The following is a 21,968-nucleotide window of genomic DNA, read 5'->3' on the forward strand; positions in this document are numbered from 1 at the left end:
TCATTGGATGATGTCACAGATAGGAGAGTGGATGGTTTTCTGAGAACCATATTTTCTCTGTCTGGGGCAGTCATAAGGCCAGCCACGGCTTCAGCTTGGATGGCAAAAAGCAGTTGCTGCCTGGATAGAGGTACTGGAAGACGGTCTTTCAGCACCTTCAAGGGAGCAAGAATCCTATGTAGCTCATATAAAACAGGTTGCAATATTCTTGGAAGAAGCAGAAAAAGATATGGGCACTATCGCCTCCAGGGCATCAGCTTCAACAATAGCTGCCCGCAGAGCACTTTGGCAGTGCCGGCGCTACCCGCTCAGCAAGGTCTGCAATGCAGGGAGGCGCTGTGCAGGATAGGCGCTCTCCATGCATTACAGACCTTGCTGATGTGTGATATTGCTGCCCTTTGCCGCTGCGCCTGTGTGACAGGCAGCGGCGCTGTCAGTGGCGGAACTTCACTGGGGCCCACTGACAGTACGCTGTTGCCTGCAGCTGCCGAAGGAGGTGGTCCAGCCGCAGGAGAGGCGTGGTCCCTTGCCCTCCGCCTCCCTCTCCTCTCCTCCTGGCTCCTCTCCTCCACACTGCTGTCGTCACCATCTAGCTCCGGCGCAAACCCAGCCTGGCCATCTCTTCCCTTCCGGTGCGGCTTGCTGTGGGTCCGGAGAATCAGCGCCCAGGCTCTCTGTGAGGTCAGCATGGACTACCAGGCAGCTGCTACCCGGGAGCAGGTAAAAGGGAGGCCTGACACGTTGTTACTGGGAGCAGGGCTACTGCAGTTTTTCCCGATTTTCCTCCCCTGCTCAGTGCCTCCTGTTGTATATGTTATGTTCAGTTCTTATTGCTGTGCAATGTACTTACAGCAAACAACCACTGCAGTCATTCTAAAATATTGTCCTGCTGCAGTGGAACTACAAGCCCCAGCATGCCAGGCCAAGCTCAGGCTTCCCATCTTTGAATGAAATACTACAATATAGAGTTTGTGTGTATACAATTTTCAAACTATTAGCACAAGCTAAAGTGGGCCGGAACTATCTGTCCACCCTCTTCGCTTGGCCACAGCAACATCACAGGCACTGCCCGAACCTCCTCATCCATCTAGCATGCAGCCGTTGCAGGCAGTAATGTCCAAACCCCCTGTAGTCTGTAATGCTGAACACCCCCACTTCTCCTCCAGTATGTAGCCGCTAGCAGTAATGCCCAAACACCCCCATCCCCGTAGCTGCAGGAGGGATCCACCAAGTACCCAGCCGGGTAATATGGTGTTTCCTCCTGACTCCTGTAAATGAGCGTGGGGGGTGAGAGGGCAGCACGCAGGGAGTGGTGGGCATTATGTGTGTAAGGGGTGCTACTACTGTAGTGGGCATTATGTGTGTAAGAGGCGCTACTACTGTGGTGGGCATTGTGTGTAAGCGGCGCTACTACTGCGTTGGGCATTATGTGTGTTAGGGGCACTTTCTGTGGAATAAGGGGTACTATTGTGTGGTGTAATGTGAATGACGGACACTATTGTGCGTTGTAATGTGAATTGGTACTATTCTGTGGTCACGCCCCTTCCCTATGAAGCCACACCCCTATATTTTTGCTGCGCGCCTCCGTGCGCATCTGTCCCTTTGATAGCTATGTGGGGGAGGGCACAAATTTATTGTTTGCAGGAGGGCGCCGAACACCCTAGCACCGACCCTGCACTTTGGTTACGTACATGGAAAGCTGATTCAGAATCTAAGAAGGCTCTGGAATCTTTGCCTTTCTTTTTCATCCACTAGGGGTCACTGGAGTACTCTTGGGATATGGACGGTTCCACAGGAACTAGGCACTGAATAGTTAAAATTTGACTATACCTCCTCTCCATATCCCAGAGTACCTCAGTGTTTTTTCGGTGCTCACCAAGCAACTAGGCTTGTGGAAGTTGGTCCACAATTATTGATTTTTTATTTGAAGCCACATCCCTTTCCCCCTTCCAGGAAGGCGAGGGTCTGGGATAGTGAAAGCTGCTGAAGCAGCTGTGGGTGTCGGACCTCTCTAGAAGAGCTCCCTCACTACCACGTGCAGGACTCCTGCAGTAAAAGGCTGACAGTGCTTACAGAGAAGCCCCGTCATTGCCCTCACCACAGGGTCCAGGTATGTTGATAGGGGCGGTCAGCTCATGCTGCTGCCCCGCTGTGTGAGATTACTGTGTGTGTATGTGCCGCCCGCCGGCTTGGTAACAGGAATGTGCATATAAGCATATAAAGAATTATAAATCTGCTACATAAGTTATAAGTCTGCACTTTTGTGATATACTGTGAGCATGGGGACATATTAACCATGCTTCCTGTTTTTCCTGTTTTCTTTTCCAGAATTCCTGTATTACATCTCTCCACCATTGGGCGCAGGGGTGTTAGGGGCAATTTGGGATCAGGCATATTGCTGGCACACTTGGCCAGAGATATAGAGAAACCTTAGTGCTATTTACTGAGTCGCGCAAGTTGTTTGTCTTTGTATTTTGTATTGTCTGTTTGCATAATGAGTAAAACACCAGCAAAGTCCAAAAAGCAGTTTTACTGCCATGTCTGTAAGGGTATATTACCTGATGGATTTACCACATGTAAAGTATGTTTTGTAAATTCAGAAACAAATACAATTTCTGCTCCGGTTTCAAATCCAATTTCAACCCCGGACCCGCCATGGGCTATATTAGCAGATGTCTTAGCTGGATTGCAATCAGAGTTGGCCGCCTCTCTCGAGAGGCTGCAAGATCTGAATCTAGGGTGAGACCGCTAGAACTACCAGAGGGGTCTCAGCCTTACCAAAGGTCCAGATCCTCTTTGACTAAGGGGGATAAGTTTCATTTTTCTTATAAACTACCGGTTTCTGCTATGTTACTGTCTGATGATTCTTCGCCAGACCTCACTGTACAAGATGTGGTTGAGGAGGGCGAAATAGACCAGCAGTCAGATGGTGACGATTTTGACAGCCCGGGCATTGATAATCTCATCAGAGCGGTGCGTCAGTCTCTGAATTTTACAGAGACTGAGGAGCCTCTGACAAATGATGAGGTCGTTTTTACTAAACGACAGAGAACTCCAATATGTTTCCCTGTTTCAGAATCTCTTAATAAAATGTTACTAGAAACAAGGAAGAATCCGGATAAACGGTTTTCTGTACCTCACAGATTTAGGTCTAGTTATCCGTTTCCAGAGTCTATGACAGCTACATGGGAGAATCCGCCGTTGGTGGATTCATCTGTGTCTAAACTTACAAAGAAATTAACCATACCAGTACCAGCTGCAACTACACTCAAGGACCCTTCGGACCGTAAAATAGAAGTTATGCTAAAGTCCATGTATACAGCAGCAGGAGTGCTGCTTAGACCTGGGTTGAGTGGCATTTGGGTAACTAAGGCTCTAATGGTATGGATAACAGAACTCAGATCTGCCTTAACTGATGATCATCTTATTCTTCTCGCTGATCAAATCTGGGAAGCGGCTGACTATTTATGTACAGCTTCTACTGACGTCTGTCAGCTCACTTCTCGCCTTTCATCATCGCTAGTCACAGCACGACGTGCGCTCTGGCTACGTTCTTGGTGAGCGGAGACAGAGGTCAAAAAAGGAATAGAAGCGTTACCTTACGAGGGCGAGAAGTTATTCGGTCCTGAATTGGACAAATGGATTTCTGAGGCCACGGGAGGAAAGTCGGTTTTCTTACCATTTCCTCCAACAGTTCCTAGAAAAAGGTATTCTGGACCGGCGTTCAAATCCTTTACACCTCAGTCCTTTCGCGGGCGTGGCAGGGGAACGGCCACACCAGGTAGACGAGGTCGGGGACGTAGTTTCCAACGAACCAATACCACTCATCAGGATACTAAAGTCACCGGTAAGCCAGTGGCATGACGGGATCCCAGCCCATCTCGGATCTCCTATTGTGGGAGCACGTCTTCAGTCATTCCAGTTGGCGTGGCTTCAGACGTCCACAGATGGGTGGATCCACAATTTAGTTTTAACAGGTTACAAAATAGAGTTCGACTGTCTCCCGCCAATGCGGTTTTTCAGGACAGGACTGCCTCTGTCGGACGGCAAGAGGGCGATTCTGCAGACTGCCATTCAGTCTCTGCTGGACGCAGCAGTTTTGATTCCGGTCCCTGTGCACCAACAGGGTCAGGGTTATTATTCCAGTCTGTTTGTGGTACCGAAGCCGGATGGCTCAGTCAGGCCAATATTGAACTTAAGGGGCCTCAATCAGTTCGTCACTTACTACAGATTCAAGATGGAATCTCTACGGTCAGTAATTGCAGGTCTAGAGCCACAGGAATTTATGATTGCGCTGGATCTCAAGGATGCGTACTTACACATTCCGATTTGGCCTCCTCATCAAAGGTTTTTGCGGTTTGCAATACGACAGAACCATTCCCAGTTTTAGGCTCTACCATTTGGCCTCTCGTCAGCGCCTCGGGTATTCACCAAGGTGATGTCTGTGATGATAGCTCATCTCAGATCCCTAGGAGTGATAATAGTTCCGTACTTGGACGACTTACTCATCAAAGCTCCGTCTCAACAAATCCTCCTTCAACAGGCATTGCTGACATACAATGTACTGGTTCACCACGGTTGGATTGTCAACTTCAAGAAATCACATCTAGTTCCGTCTCAACGACTTCAATTCCTAGGTATGGTTCTCGATACGGTAGATCAAAGAATTTACCTACCCGAACAGAAGGTACAGGTCATTCGTCATCTGGTACAATTAGTGCTCAAGCCACGCACGGTCTCGGTTCATTTGTGCATTCGCCTCTTAGGCACAATGGTGGCGGCTTTCGAAGCGCTTCAGTTCGGAAGACTTCACTCACGTCCTTTTCAACTGGATGTGCTCGCACAGTGGTCGGGCTCGCATTTACAGATTCACCATAGGGTGAGGTTGTCTCCAAGGACCAGAGTGTCTCTACTCTGGTGGCTCAAAGTACAGAATCTAACCGCAGGGAAACGGTTCGGCGCCTGGAATTGGATATTTCTCACGGCAGACGCAAGTCTCAGAGGTTGGGGAGCTGTAGTTCAAAATTTTCAGCTCCAGGGTCTCTGGGCGGATCACGAAAGATTGCTGTCTATAAATGTCCTGGAACTCCGGGCAATTTACAATGCATTGCGACAAGCAGTGCACATGCTGCAGGCTCAGGCTGTTCAGGTGCAGTCAGACAATGCGACGGCGGTCGCATACATAAACAAACAAGGCGGAACGAGAAGCCGCATGGCAATGCGGGAAGTAGCTCGAATCCTCAATTGGGCCGAATATCACCAAGTGATATTGTCAGCAGTGTTCATTCCGGGAGTGGACAACTGGGAGGCGGATTATCTCAGTCGTCGGGATTTTCATCCAGGAGAATGGGCATTAAATCCAGAAGTGTTTCATATGCTGGTCCAGAGGTGGGGTTACCCGCAGGTGGACCTGATGGCATCTCGCCACAATCATCAAACGCCCCAGTATGTGTCCAGAAAGAGAGATCCAAAGGCGGTGGCGGTGGATGCTCTCACAGTCGCGTGGCCGTACAGCCTCGTGTATCTGTTTCCACCGTTTCCGCTGCTCCCTCTGTTGCTAAAACGGATCAAGAGAGAGTCCGTCACAGTCATACTAGTGGCGCCTCATTGGCCTCGGAGAGCTTGGTTCTCGGATCTTCGCGGATTACTCGCAGACGATCCTTGGCCACTCCCACTACGTCCGGACCTGTTACAACAGGGTCCGTTCCTTTACCCCGATTTAGCGCGGCTGCGTTTGACGGGGTGGCTGTTGAGACCGCCCTCTTAAGAAGAGAGGGCATTCCAGAATCAGTCATTCCAACCATGTTACGAGCTAGGAAGCCGGTTACGGCAGCTCATTATTACAGAATTTGGCGTGCCTATATAGGTTGGTGTGAAGCTCGGAAGTTTCCAACATCTTCTTTCAAGTTATCCCGTCTTTTGTTATTTCTACAGATGGGGTTAGATGGAGGTCTACGTTTATCCACACTAAAAGTGCAGATATCTGCATTGTCACTTTATTTCCAAAGAAGATTGGCTCTATTGCCGTCGGTACACACCTTTATGCAGGGTGTCCTCAGAGTACAGCCTCCATTCACTCCACCTACTGCGTCATGGGACTTGAATCTGGTTTTAGATTTCGTACAGTCTTTTAATTTTGAACCCTTACAACAAGTGGATATTAAGTTTCTCACTTGGAAAACAATTTTTCTCCTAGCCTTGGCTTCGGCAAGGCGTGTTTCAGTTTGGGTGCCTTGTCTTGCAAGCCACCATATTTGGTGTTTCATGATGACAGAGCGGAACTTCGGACAAATCCCGCTTTCCTACCAAAAGTAGTGTCATCTTTTCACATCAACCAACCAATAGTAGTTCCTGTGTTAACAGGACATTCTGAAACTCTGGATGTGGTACGCGCATTACGCGTTTATGTATCCCGAACGTCTACAGTTCGTAAGACGGATACGTTGTTTGTTCTCTATGATGCTGCCAAGAGGGGTTGGCCAGCCTCTAAGCAGACCTTATCCAGATGGATAAAACTGACCAAACGTCAGGCTTATCTTCAGGCTAGGTTACAGCCGCCTACATCGGTAACAGCTCATTCCACAAGTTCTGTGGGAACTTCATAGGCAGCTGGTCGTGGAGCTTCTACGACACAGCTTTGCCGTGCGGCTACATGGTCGTCAGTGCACACGTTTGTGCGCTTTTATAAGTTTGATACTTTCGCGGCATCAGCATCTAGCTTTGGCCGTTTAGTGTTACAGGTGCCAAATAGCTCTCCCGCCCACGGGGGAAACTTTGGTACGTCCCAAGAGTACTCTAGTGACCCCTAGTGGATGAAAAAGAAAATAGGATTTTGGTACTTACCAGGTAAATCCTTTTCTTTGAATCCATATGGGGCACTGGACGCCCACCCAGAGCAGTTGTTTACCTGATTGTGGTAAGTGCAGGGAATATTATGGTAACACACTCTTACCGACTGTTTCAAATTAGAAATTCTATCGGGTTGGTGTCAACTGTTAGTTGTCAGTTTCGTTTTGTGTCAACTTTATTGTTGTCCGTTTTTGGTTATATGTATTTCTCCATTGTCAACCTCTATAGCTCCAGTTCGGCTCAGTAAAAAAACACTGAGGTACTCTGGGATATGGAGGGGAGGTATAGTCAAATTTTAACTATTCAGTGTCTAGTTCCTGTGGAACCGTCCATATCCCAAGAGTACTCCAGTGCCCCCTATGGATTCAAAGAAAAGGATTTACCTGGTAAGTACCAAAATCCTATTTTTACCGGAAGCATTCTGTTTGGTAAAGAATTTACAGATGTTCTGGAGTCAGAAGCAGACTCCAAAAAGGTAAAATTTCCTTCCACATATAACCCCAAATGTAGGGGTCCCACTTTTTGACCCTTTGGGTCACAAGGAAAAGCAAAAGGAAAAAGTGATCGTAAGCAGCCCCAATATAATAAATTTGGTAAGGCGAAAAAGCAATGGGCTACCAGAATGCCAGCCTCAAAACCAGAGAATAAGCCATCAGTTTGATGGTGTGGGCCTCCTCCTGGGGGACCCCATGGTAGGGGGCCGACTTCTTCAGTTTGCACAGATATGGCAGCAGTCTACAACAGTTCCCTGGGAGCAAGAAGTGGTATCTCTGGGTTGTTTTTCCCTTCAAGAAGCATCCTCCTCAAAGGTTCTTCTGCACCAGCCCATCTCGGGTAGAGACGAAGGCCATTGCTTTGCAAGAAGCAGTTCAGAAATTGCTTCAGTCAGGAGTAATCATCCCAGTACCCCCTGCACAACAGGGACAGGGGTTTTACTCCAACCTGTTTTTGGTTCAGAAACCAAATGGGTAATTCGGGCCAATTCTCAATCTAAAAATGCTGAACAAATATATTTGGGTCCCACGGTTTCACATGGAGACGTTATGCTCCATAGTTTTGGCCATGGAACCAGGGGATTATATGGTATCTCTGGATATTCAGGATGCTTACCTACATGTTCCTATAGTACTGTCCCATCAGTGCTATCTCAGGTTCGATATCCTCCTTCAGCATTTTCCGTTCCAGGCATTACCTTTTGGGTTAGCCACGGCACCCAGATTATTTACCAAGATCATGGTGGTTATGGCAGCTTATCTTCACAAGCAGGGGATAAGAATTTTTCCATACCTTGACGACCTGTTAATTCTAGCACAATCACAGGAAATGCTCCTGGACCATCTCCAATAGACAATAACATGTCTGCAGAGGCATGGATGGCTCATAAATTGGGCAAAATCGTCTCTAGTTCCGTCACAACGGATGACTCACTTGGAGGCTGTACTGGATTCAAGTCTGCAGAAAATATTTTTACCTCAGGACAAGATAGCCAAGGTACAGTCAAGGGCTCAGGAATTGTTACACAGTCAAACAATATCAATCCACGCAGCAATGCGACTGATGGGTTTGATGGTGTCAACATTCGACATGGTGGAGTATGCACAATTCCACTCAAGACCTCTGCAGCGTCTGATTCTAGCCAGATGGAATGGAGTACATCAGACAATAAAGAAACAGACTATGATACTTTCACACAAGGTAAGAAAGTCATTAGCCTGGTGGCTACAAACATCCCATCTAGAGAAAGGGAGACCTTTTTGGATATCAGATTGGGAGATCCTAACAACAGATGCCAGTCTTCAGGGCTGGGGAGCAGTGTCTGGAAGATTATGGTTCCAGGGACAATGGACCACAGAAGAAAGGTGCCTGCCAATAAATCTGTTAGAACTTCGGGCCCTATACATGGCACTGATTCAGGCAAAGGACACTCTTCAAGGAAGACTAGTCCAGATCCGCTCGGACAATGTAACGGCTGTAGCGTACCTCAACCATCAGGGAGGAACATGCAGTCAAACAGCAATGAAGGAGGTAAGTCACATACTAAAATGGGCAGAACTCCATCTTCCAGCATTGTCCGCAGTATTCGTTCCGGGAGTCCTAAACTGGGAAGCAGACTTTCTCAGTCGACACGCCATTCAAGCAAGCGAATGGGCTCTACATCCGGAAGTCTTTCAGAATATAGTAGACAAGTGGGGTTTTGCCAGAGATAGACCTCATGGCGTCCCGTCTAAACAACAAAGTATCCATATACGGGTCAAGAACAAAGGATCCCGGAGCAATCTTTGTGGATGCCCTGTCAGTGAAATGGGATTTTCATCTGGCGTATCTGTTTCCTCCGATCATCCTAATAGCTCCGGCTTGGCCCAGAAGGCATTGGTACACAGATCTGCAGAGAATGTCGATGGATGCGCCACTTCTGCTCCCTCAACGTCCAGATCTACTAATGCAGGATCCTTGTTACCACTGGCATCTGGATCGACTATCGTTGACGGCGTGGCTCTTGAAACCTCTATCCTGAAGTCAAGAGGCTTCTCACAACAGGTAATTCAAACAATGCTCAGAGCAAGGAAACCCTCCTCAGCTCGCATTTATCACTGAATATGGCATGCCTATATTCATTGGTGCAGTGAAAGAAATATGGACCCGAAATATTTCCAAATTTCTAGGGTCTTAGATTTCCTTCAGGCGGGAATGGATAAAGGTTTGAAGGTGGCTTCCTTGAGAGTACAAGTATCAGTATTGACTGTATGGTTCCAAAAGAAAATTGCCAATTTACAGGATGTGCGTACTTTCTTCCAGGGAATGCTGCGCATTCAACCTCCCTTTGTTCCTCCTACAGTGCCTTGGGACTTAAATTTAGTCCTGAAAGTCCTTCAAGTTGCTCCATTGGAACCACTTAATAAAGTGGATCTTAAATGGTTCACAGCTAAAGTACTCTTTCTACTGACTATGGCATCAGCTAGAAGAGTATCAGATTTAGGAGCGCTGTCTTGTCGTTCTCCTTTTCTGACTTTTTATCCAGATAAAGCTGTTCTCAGAACTAGGTCTGAGTATCTTCCGAAGGTGGTGTCTAAATTCCACCTTAATGAAGAAATTGTAGTCCCGGCTTTTCAGGTATTGGGACGTAGTCCAGGCATTAAGGATCTATGTGGATTGTACCAGTGCCATCAGAAAGACAGATTCTCTCTTCATTTTCTAAGGATTTCACAAGAGAGGATGGTCTGCTACTAAACAGACGCTGGCAAGATGGCTTCGAATGACGATTTCAGAAGCATATTATCGATCTGATCTCCTTGTTCTGGATAATGTCTCTGCTCACTCTACTCGTAAGGTAGGTCCTTCATGGGCAGCACAAAATGGTGCTTCAGCAGAACAGATATGTAAGGCAGCCACATGGTCTTCCATTAACACATTCATTAGACATTATTCCTTGGATACTTTTGCCTCTCATGATGCTGAATTCGGGCGAAAGGTTCTCCTGTCCAACCAGGAGCGTCCCCACCACTAAATTGCTTTGGGAAATCCCATTGTTATCCTGTGGATAACCTGTGGACCCTGCCGGAGAAATATACATTATGGTAAGAACTTACTGTTAATAACGGTATTTCTCCTAAGTCCACAGATTCCACAGGGATCCCACCCTGACACACCTGATTTGAGGATCTTTCTACTCACTAAACCTCTTCCTTCTTGTACGGAAGGGTGTGCGTGTGTGTTCTTCTCGCCTGATTAGGGCTCTTCATGATGCTCCTGCCTAAATGCTTTGGAATACAAATGATTTGCCTGAGCCAGTGGGTGGGGATATATGGACGGGCCTGTTGCATTCTGGGAGGACTGAAAGCTTGTGATCGTTTGGTGCCAATCTGCTGTCGCTCCATCATATCCCATTGTTATCCTGTGGAACCTGTGGACTTAGGAGAAATACCGTTATCAACGGTAAGTTCTGACCATAACGTATATTTCACGGGTTTGGTATAATAATAATCTACAATGTCACATATAGAAGCCCTATAAATTGTAATGAAGGAAGGTTCCGGATAATAGATCTACTGTGTCTAATTAGACAGTCAATAAGTCGACAGGAGACAGCAATTCTATTCTACACCAGCCTCCTTTCCATGTGTCTCTGCCTTCCCCTCTGCATCTCCAAGACTTCCCCTGTGTCTCTCAGCCTCACCCAGTGTCTTTCAACCTCACACTCACCCTGTGTCTCTCATCCTCCTCATATGCATCTCCCAGCCTCACCCTGTGTCTCTCAACCTCACCCTGTGTCTCTCATCCTCCCCCTGTGTATCTCTCGGCCTTCCCCTCTCTTACTCCCATCCTCCCCCTGTGCATCTCAACCTTCAGCCTTTCCCTCTGAGTCTCTCAGCCTCATCCCCCTCCCCCAGTGTATCTCAACCTTATCCTCACCTCCTGTGTCTTTTAGCATTGCCCCAGTGTCTCCCCAGCCAGTGTCTTCATCTCCAGACCTCCGAACCCCCAATCCATTACTCCCTCTTCCATCCCACACTTACCTCCTGCTGCATGATGAGGATGCTGTTCCTTCTTCATAGGCAGCTTGCTTCCTCTTTGGTATTATCACGCATGCTGCGTCTGAACAACATTTATTGTGCTGCCCATCTGCTGCTGGCTGGGCTCCGCCTTCTTCTGTCTGCCTGTGCCCTGACGTTTGTCCCGTTTTCATGTCTGACGCGGGAACACCTGTGAAACCTGTGAAACCATTACGCAGATGTCCTAAGGCGAACTCAGGGAGGACAGAAACCACCTGTGGAGCAGAAGGGCAACCGCCATGAAAATAGGACAAACTGCATCCTGCCGGCTGCAGTAGGGGATACCGCCTACCGGATGTTAATTTCTTTATGGTACGCTGAGCTGCCTGGTACCGCCATACTTGCAACACTGCTTATATTAAGTTGCATGCAGGGTAAATACTGTCTAATGCTGCTGCATGTAGCCCACAGAAGCTGGACAACTTTATGCAATTTAGATTTTAATTTGAGTTTCCCACACCTAAATCTCCCTGCTCATTCTAAACCTGTCCCCCTACAGTGCGGCATGGATTTTCCTAGATGCACACTGATTTGCTATACTCTGCTTTATTTCCAACTCAGAATCATCCCCTGACCGAGTGATATCATCCTAAGGAGTTGGGGTGTCTGAGAGTGGAGTTGCCAACGATCTACCACATGTCCTGCCCTTATATATCACATCACACTGTACGTTATATTATACATACATCTCCACAGCAGGTCAGGTCATGGGGAACCCTGTCTTACTTGTAATACTTTTTGCCAAATACATAGTGAGGAGAGCTCTATGCATACCTCCCAAGTGTCCTGATTTTTGAGCACTGTCCCACCAGTGTCCCGCGGTGGGGAGATTAGCTGGGCGGCCCCCTCATAGCCTCTGATAAGCAGAGTAGTGGTGAATAGATGCTGTGCACATGCACACAGCATCTATTCAGTGGAGAGAGGTACCAGGTGCATGGTCAGCAGCTCGCAGAGTGCTGGCCCCACCCACATAGTGACAAAAATGGGTGTGTGAGCATGTTCCATTAAGCCACACCCCCTGGCATGAAGCCACACCCCTTTCAGGCGCACAAGGCAGGGTCCCGATATCAATGTGCTTGAAGTTGGAAGGTATGCTCTATGTACTGTAGGACATACTTGCCTACTCTCCTGGAACAGCCAGGAGGCTCCCGAAAATTGGTGACACCTCCAGACCCCCAGAAAGGTGTATAAGAGTTGCTTCTATTGCCTGAGGCAAAAAGAACCAGAAAAGAGTAAGACTCTTTTTAGGGGGCACATTTTGTAATGATGTAGATCTTAAAATATAACTTTTAATAGAAGTAACAAATAACATATGGATAAATAAGTCTAAGTGGCTGCTGACTCGTTTTTTTTAGAACATTGTAAACCTTAGTTATAACTCAGAGAGAAATAGATCTTAGATAAATAAACTTGAATATACACAGTCCAAATCAGTGGCGTCACAAGGTGGGTGCAAGCCGCACCCGTGTGTCACCTGCCGAGGGGTGACACCAACATGCCGGCTCCTGCTTGGTGACAGGAGCTGGGTGCCACACTGTAACATTACGTGCAGCACCCGGCTCCTGTCACTGTGTAGGAGCTAGTGCTGCAGCCACAGCACTACCCAGGGGCAGCCCGTATCTCCCAAATTCACAGAGTGCTAAAAATAGGGGTTCAGCCCGTGAGGCCCGTCCCCTGCCACTAAGCCATGCCCCCCATGAGACCACACCCCCTTTCACAGCCAGCCGCACCGATAGATATTAACAAAAGTGACGCCCCTGCTACAAATTATGTGCTGTGCACCCCTTCCATCTCAAACCTGACAAAAGATGAAAATAATACGTCTAATCCATAGCACTGTAACGCATTAATAATAATAATAATAATAATAATAATTTTATTTATATAGCGCTCTTTCTCCAATAGGACTCAAGGCGCTTAACAGATACATAGCATAATATAGTACAGAAAAATAATGAAGTACATTTTCATAAAATACAGAAGCATGAAGATACTAAAAGAGACACTATGGAAATGCTTGAGTAAACAGGAAAGTCTTGAGTCTACTTTTGAAGGATTCTATAGTTGGGGCCTCTCGCACTGTGCTGGGAAGTGAGTTCCATAGAGTCGGAGCCGCATGACTAAAAGCTCGACCCCCAGATGAATTACGGTAGATTCTAGGTACTGCTAAAAGTCCTTCATCTACAGATCGCAGTAATCGAGTGGGGCAGTATGGGATCAGAAGCTGTTTCAGGTACCTTGGGCCTTGGTCATGTAATGCTTTGAAACTCAGTAAGCCAATCTTGAAGAGGATTCGCCATCTTACAGGCAGCCAGTGAAGGGAGTAGAGGATGGGTGTTATGTGGCTGGAACGGGGCTGGTTGGTTAACAGCCTGGCAGCTGTGTTTTGCACCAGCTGTAAGCGTTGCAATTCTTTTGCTGGTAGACCAAGGTAGAGGGCATTACAGTAGTCTAATCGAGATGATACAAATGCATGTATGACTTTTGGCATATCATCTGAGGGAATTAGGTGCTTGATTCTGGCTATGTTCCTCAGGTGAAAGAATGAGGATTTGATTGTGGCTGATATCTGATGTTTAAGTGTCAAGCCATCATCCAGGACAACGCCAAGATTCCGCACATGATCACTGGTCTGTAATTCTGAATCCCCGAGTGTAAGTCCAGTTGGTTGGCTATGCTGCAGTCTTGTCCTTTGATGTTGCGGTCGTATTATAAGGACCTCTGTTTTATCCGGGTTCAGTCGCAGCCAACTGGCGCTCATCCACTCCTGTAGTTCAGCTAGACAGCCATTCAGGGTTGCTACTGGGTTATCAGTGCCCGGAGCAAAGGACAAGTACAGTTGTGTATCATCTGCATAGCAGTGGTAGACCAGGCCATGGCGCCTGATTATTTCGCCCAATGGGAGCATGTATACTGCAAAAAGCATGGGGGATAGTATAGAACCTTGTGGGACACCACATGGCAATGGCACTGGTGGTGATGAGTATAATCCAGATGATACTCTCTGTGACCTGCCTGTGAGAAATGATTTGAACCAGTTTAGGACTGTGCCATCCAGACCACAGAAGTGTATCAGTCGCTCAATCAGAAGCCCGTGGTCCACGGTATCAAATGCTGCAGAGAGATCCAGAAGGATTAATATTGAACAGTCACCTCTGTCTTTTGCCATCAGAAGATCATTTAACACACACACCAGGGCTGTTTCAGTGCTATGTCTTCTCCTGAATCCTGATTGAAATGGATCATAAATATCATGGGTTGTCAGGCGAGTTTCCAGTTGATTTGCAACCACTTTCTCAATAACCTTTCCTAGGAAAGGAAGGTTTGATACCGGTCTGTAGTTGGACATGCAGTCGGGATCTAAATTAGGTTTTTTAAGAAGTGGTCTAACAATTGCTTCCTTTAGGGGTCCAGGAAAAATGCCTGTCTGCAAAGAGCATTGAACAGGGGGTAATTCCAAGTTGATCGCAGCAGGATATTTTTTAGCAGTTGGGCAAAACCATGTGCACTGCAGGGGGGGCAGATATAACATTTGCAGAGAGAGTTAGATTTGGGTGGGTTATTTTGTTTCTGTGCAGGGTAAATACTGGCTGCTTTATTTTTACACTGCAATTTAGATTGCAGATTGAACACACCACACCCAAATCTAACTCTCTCTGCACATGTTATATCTGCCCCCCCTGCAGTGCACATGGTTTTGCCCAATTGCTAACAGAATTCCTGCGGCGATCAACTTGGAATTACCCCCTAAGTATGTCCCCTGTAGTTAATGCATGTCAAAATGCAAAATATTAATTCTCGTGATAAATACATTTGTCTTTAAAATTGCTACCCAAAGTATATTGTCACTGGAGAAATGACCCAGAACAATTCTAGACAATTAGGTCAAGTTAGGAATAATAAAGAATAATGATAGAGGTAAAATAACCTTTCTAATCAAAGATTTTCTGAAGGTCATCAAACAGTGGTTGCAGATCTAAATCGCAACAAGCTGGGCCTCTCATTCTGTATAATTGCCAACATTACATGAAAAATTTCTCAAACATGTTATACAACAATAGAAAACACATTCATGTTTTTGACCAAAGTGGGTATAAGACATCAAAATATATATCATGAATGATACAGGTACTGTATGTCTAAAAACCCCAGGTCATCACATACATTAAGGTGATTATGCTTTGTCTAATAGTAAATTAAATTAGCCCAGTGAGCCCCTAAAGCAATTAGCATGGAAAAAGGGCGACCTGAGTTTTTCTTTTAAAAGGTGTAGTTTTCTTCATAAAGTGACTGGGGATCCCAATTAGTTCACTGTGTCCCCTCGTCCATGTCAGGTTACTATTCCCAATCGTAGTCCACGTGGATTGTAAAGTATGAAAAAGCAAACAAAGTAGATTTTTTTTAAACTGTCTGCATTTTCATGTGTCGACCTTTGCCATGTCAACTTAGTGACCACGTTGACCTAATGACCATGTCGACCTAATGCATGTTGACCAATAGTGGTCGACCTAATGAGTGTCGACCTAAGTGTTGTCGACCTCAAGACTGGATACCGAACAGACATAGACTACAACAATCTGAATAAACACACTATACTTGAATTATGTTGTATAATATAAAACTAGCGTTTGCCCACAACTTTGCTCGTGTGGATGTCTGTTAGTGCTCTGCGGAACTAATTTTACAAAAACAGTAGTGCCATCTAATATTGTGATGTATATTTATATTGTGCACATTGATCACAAAATTTATTTGTAAATCCGTTGCTACTTTACCTAACACCAAAAGGTTACAAATAACATGACCAGCGACTCTATGATATATATAAACTTGCATCGTGCGTAACCATAGCATGTAGCATTTGTCTTGGTGCGTCATCTACTGGATTGATGTGTAAACTGAAACTTCATGAGTCAAGATAACCTGACTGATTAGTGATTGATATATAGTCATATTTTCATGAAAAATAGATCTTGTATATCTATATATATTTATATATGCATACATGCATATAACTATTTATGTTTGAGGTGTGCAATATATGTGTGTATGTGTGTGTGTATATATACATATATATATATATATATAAAAGGAGACTGCACACTTTGCTGAGTGTCAAGCGTCTGTTTTTTCCTTTATTGCTCCTCTCCCTGAAGTCACATCTAGATCATACATGCCCAGTTTTTTTCTAGGTCACTCAGCTATACAATAGTGAAAACGCAATCCAAATGAATCCAGTAGTTTTTGCATGATGCCAAAACGAACAGATAGACAAAAATTCAGAATATTCTTTTTGTTTCTCAAAACAAATTCTATGTACAGACACAAGCCTCACAGCTTTATTATATGTATAGATTAAAATAGGACAAAGGCAAAAAGTAAAATGTTATAAAGAAAGCAACTGCAAATGGTGAGTAGTAAAGTGTAGCACATTACTGCCACCTAATGCTTACCACAAGACAGACTCTGGGTCAGGGGTGGTATTCATGTGACCTCCCCCAAAATCCCGCCCCCTCACTATCCCGACGGTTGGCATGCCGACCAACAGGGACTTTTTCCACTCGTGGGTGTCCACTACACCCATAGAGGGTTTGCTGCCCCCCCCCACCTCCCGGCGTCGGTATGCTGACTGGTGGTCAGGAGACCATCGGACAGCCATACCACACCCCTGGGTCAGATGTACTAAGCTTTGCAAAATGATAGATTTTATGGTGATAAAGTACCAGCCAACCAGCTCCTGTCATTTTTCAAACCCAGCCTGTGACATGGCAGTTAGGAGCTGATTGGCTGGTACTTTATCACTGTGAAATGTATCACTGCGGCTTATGGTGGGTACACACTAATAGATATATCTGCAGATCAATTGATCTGCAGATATATCTACGGACGGATCGGGCAGTGTGTTGAGCATACACACTGCCCGATCCGTCGGGGACTGACGTCATCAACTGGGCGGGCGTGTACACACGCCCGCCCAGTTCAGCTGTCAAACGCCGCCGCAGCATGTGTACGGGCGGTCGGCCTACCGCCCCGTACACACACAGCGACCCGCCAATATATCGGTAGATATATTGGCCGTCGGCTGTGCTGCAGGGCCGACGCGATACGTCTGTGAACGACGGAGTTCAGACGTATCGGCCGTAAACACTGGCTGACGGTCCCGCGATATTTCGGCCGTTCAAGAGAACGGCCGATATATCGGCCAGTGTGTACGGGCCTTTAGTTAATTTCCCCCAGAGTCAGTCTCTCTGAGCAGATTTGCTGGCACAGTGTTTTGTTTATGCTATGGAGCCAAGCTGTTTGTTAGTTTTAAGAAATATTCTGGGTGGTATCCAAATACAGGCGATTCGTTATCGTCGGATTAAACGGCCAGATATCGTGAATAATGACCGATGGGCATTATCACGGTATCCTATTGCAGGCCGTTTTCATTGTCCGAAAACGGAGCAGAGATTGTGCCACAAAACAATGGATCAGGGATGCCTCAGGCACCCGAAGCATAATCCACAAGAAGGTCCGACCGAGGCCTTTTTGGTAGCAGGATCTGAAAGGCCAGCCTGTACATAAGCATGTGCAATCACCATTCTAATCCATCTGGCTAGGATCTGCTTGTGAGCAGGCCAGCCACGTTTGTGAAAAACAAACAGAACAAAGAGAGAATCCGACTTCCTGATGGAGGCAGTTCTCTTCACGTAGATACGGAGAGCCCATACCACATCCAAAGACCGCTCTTTGGAAGACAATTCTGGAGAAGCAAAGGTCGGAACCACAATCTCCTGATTAAGGTGGAAAGAAGACACCACCTTATGTAAATACCCGGGACGTGTTCTAAGAATCGCCCGATCACGGTGAAAAATCAGATATGGTGACCTACAAGATAAGGCACCCAAATCCGACACCCGTCTAGCAGAGGCAATGGCCAGCAGAAACAATACCTTAAGACAGGGGTGGCCAAACAGTCAATTGCGATCAACTGATCGATCGCGGACATGCGACCAGTCGATCGCGATCCGCCGCCCATCCACCCGAAGCCGCGCCTCTCCTGCCTGACGCCCTGCCCCTCAGTCTGGTCTCCAGCAGTGACGGCGGAGTGTATAGCTCAAATCAGGCGCCGATTCGTTAGCCAATCAGAGCTCGCAGACTGGCGCCTGATTTGAGATATACACGCTGCCATCACTGCCGGAGACAAGACTGAGAGGCAGGGCGGCAGGCAGGAGAGGCGCACGCTGCACTCTCCACACACAGCACGGTGAGCAGTACTATGGGGGCATATCTGGCACTGTGGGCACATGGCACAGTGGGAGTATATCTGTAATCTGGCACTGTGGGGGCATATCTAGCACTGTGGGCACATGGCACAGTAAGGGCATATCTTTATCTGGCACTGTGGGGGCATATCTGGTACTGTGGGCACATGGCACTGTGGGGGCATATCTGTAATCTGGCACTGTGGGGGCATATCTAGCACTGTGGGCACATGGCACTGTGGGGGCATATCTGTATCTGGCACTGTGGGGTCATATCTAGCACTGTGGGGGCATATCTGGCACTGTGGGTGCATATCTGTAATCTGGCACTGTGGGGGCATATCTAGCACTGTAGGCGCTACATGGCACTGTGGGGGCATATCTGTATCTGGCACTGTGGGGGCATATCTGGCACTGGGGTCAAATCTGGCACTGTGGGGTCATATCTGGCACTGTGGGCACATGGCACTGTGGGGGCATATCTGTAATCTGGCACTGTGGGGGCATATCTAGCACTGTGTGCACATGGCACTGTGGGGTCATATCTGTATCTGGCACTGTGGGGTCATATCTGGCACTGTGGGCACATGGTACTGTGGGGGCATATCTGTAATCTGGCACTGTGGGGGCATATCAAGCACTGTGGGCACATGGCACTGTGGGGGCATATCTGTATCTGGCACTGTGGGGGCATATCTGACACTGTGGGCACACGGCACTGTGGGGGTATATCTGTATCTGGCAATGTGGGGTCATATCTGGCACTGTGGGCACATGGCACTGTGGGGGCATATCTGTATCTGGCACTGTGGGCACATGGCACTGTGGGGGCATATGTGTATCTGGCACTGTGGGGGCATATGTGTTTTGAGATTTTACCTGTGGGGGCCAATGTGTTATTTTGTGTGAGACAGTCATTACACTCTGTGCAGCAAGACTACGTCCCTTTTTTTGTAATATCACGCCCACTTTTTGTTATACCGCGCCCACTTTTTTGTTATGCTACGCCCCTTTTTTGGGCGCGCACCTGCAGCGCGCTATTATTCCACCTAGGTAGATCCCAAAAGCTTTTCAGCTTTCAAAGTAGATCGCCGACTCCAAAAGTCTGGCCACCCCTGCCTTAAGAGAAAGCCACTTAAGGTCCGCAGATTCAAGAGGCTCAAACGGAGACCCTTGCAATGCCTCCAAAACCACCGACAAGTCCCAAGGGGCCACAGGCGGGACATAGCGAGGTTTAATCCGCAACACACCCTGAGTGAACGTATGAACATCAGGTAAAATTGCAATTTTCCTCTGGAACCAAACCGACAAGGCAGAAATATGAACCTTGATGGAGGCCAGACGAAGGCCCAAGTCCAGGCCCTGTTGTAGAAAGGCCAAAAGTTTGGCCGTACTAAACTTGTAAGCGTCATAATTGTTAGATGCGTACCAAGCAAAGTAAGAATTCCAGACCCTATGGTAAATCCGAGCAGAAACCGGTTTCCGGGCCTTCAACATAGTTTGAATGACCGCCTCAGAAAATCCTTTAGCCCTCAAGACGGAAGCTTCAAGAGCCACGCCGTCAAAGCCAACCGGGCTAAATCCTGATATACACAGGGCCCTGAATGAGGAGATCTTGGCACTGTGGAAGTTGAAGGGGACGCTCTATCGAGAGACCATGAAGGTCTAAGAACCAATGCCGTCTGGGCCACACGGGAGCGATCAGAAACAGGAGTCCTCCTTCTTGCTTGAACTTCCTTATTACTCTGGGCAGGAGTGACACCGGAGGGAACACGTATGGCAGCTGAAAGATCCATGGAATTGCCAGTGCATCCACGAATGCTGCTTGAGGATCCCTTGTCCTTGCTCCGAAGACCAGAGCCTTGTGATTGTGTCAAGACGCCATGAGGTCCACATCTGGAAGGCCCCACCTGTCCACGAGGAGTTGAAACACTTCTGGATGGAGGCTCCACTCTCCGGCGTGTACGCCCTGACGACTGAGAAAGTCCGCTTCCCAGTTTAGGACCCCCGGAATGAATACTGCCGATATGGCTGGCAGATGGCGTTCTGCCCACTGAAGAATCCGTGATACTTCTCTCATTGCCATGCGGCTTTGAGTGGCGCCTTGATGATTGATGTATGCCACCGTGATGGCGTTGTACGACTGTACTTGAACAGGTCTCTTCTGTATTAAATGCTGGGCCAAGTTCAATGTGTTGAACACCGCCCGCAATTCCAGAATGTTTATCGGGAGGAGAGACTCCTCCATGGTCCACCGACCCTGAAGGCAGTGTTGCTCCAACACCGCGTCCCAACCTCTCAGACTGGCATCCGTCGTCAGAAGGACCCAGTTGGAGATCCAGAAGGGACGACCCCTGCTCAATCGTTGATCCTGAAGCCAGCAGCTCAGTGACAGACGGACCTCCGGAGACAAGGAGATCATTTGAGACCTGATCCGGTGAGGCAGGCCGTCCCACTTGGCAAGAATCAACTTCTGCAGAGGGTGGGTACGGAATTGAGCGTACTCCACCATGTCGAAAGTCGACACCATGAGACCTAGTACTTGCATCGCCGAATGTATCGACACTTGCAGACGAGATAGGAAGCATCGAATCCTGTCCTGAAGCTTCAGGACTTTCTCCTGAGACAAGAACAACCGCTGGTTGTAAGTGTCCAACAACAGCCCCAGGTGCACCATGCTCTGAGCAGGGACCAGGGAAGATTTCTTCCAGTTCATGAGCCACCCGTGGGCTCGCAGAAACTGGATAGTCAGATCCAGATGGCGTAGGAGAATTTCAGGGGAATTTGCCAGGATCAACAAGTCATCCAAGTACGGTAGGATTCTGACCCCTTGACGGCGGAGTACAGCCTTCATTACCGCCATGACCTTGGTGAAGACTCGCGGAGGTATCGCCCAAAATTGGTAATGGAGGTTGCCAACCGCACACCTCAGGTATTGCTGATGCGACATTGCAATGGAAATATGCAGGTAAGCATCCTGTATGTCCAGGGAGACCATATAATCCCCAGGTTCCAAGGCCAGAACAATACAGCGAAGAGTTTCCATATGAAACTTGGAGACCCTCACAAGGACTTGAGGTTGAGAATGGGCCGGGAGGACCCATTCGGTTCGGGACTAGGAACAGCGGTGAATAGTACCCTTTGCCTCTCTGAGCCAGAGGCACCTGTACTACCACTCCTGTGTCCAGGAGGGACTGTACCACCGAATGAAGAGTTTTTGCCTTCACCTGATCCGAAAGGACGTCTGTAAGGCAAAATCAATGAGGGGGGCGATTTTTGAAGGATACGGCGTAAACTCGAGTGACGACTTCCCGTACCCAGG

The sequence above is a fragment of the Pseudophryne corroboree genome, chromosome 11 (assembly GCF_028390025.1).
Source record: "Pseudophryne corroboree isolate aPseCor3 chromosome 11, aPseCor3.hap2, whole genome shotgun sequence".
NCBI lineage: Eukaryota > Metazoa > Chordata > Amphibia > Anura > Myobatrachidae > Pseudophryne > Pseudophryne corroboree.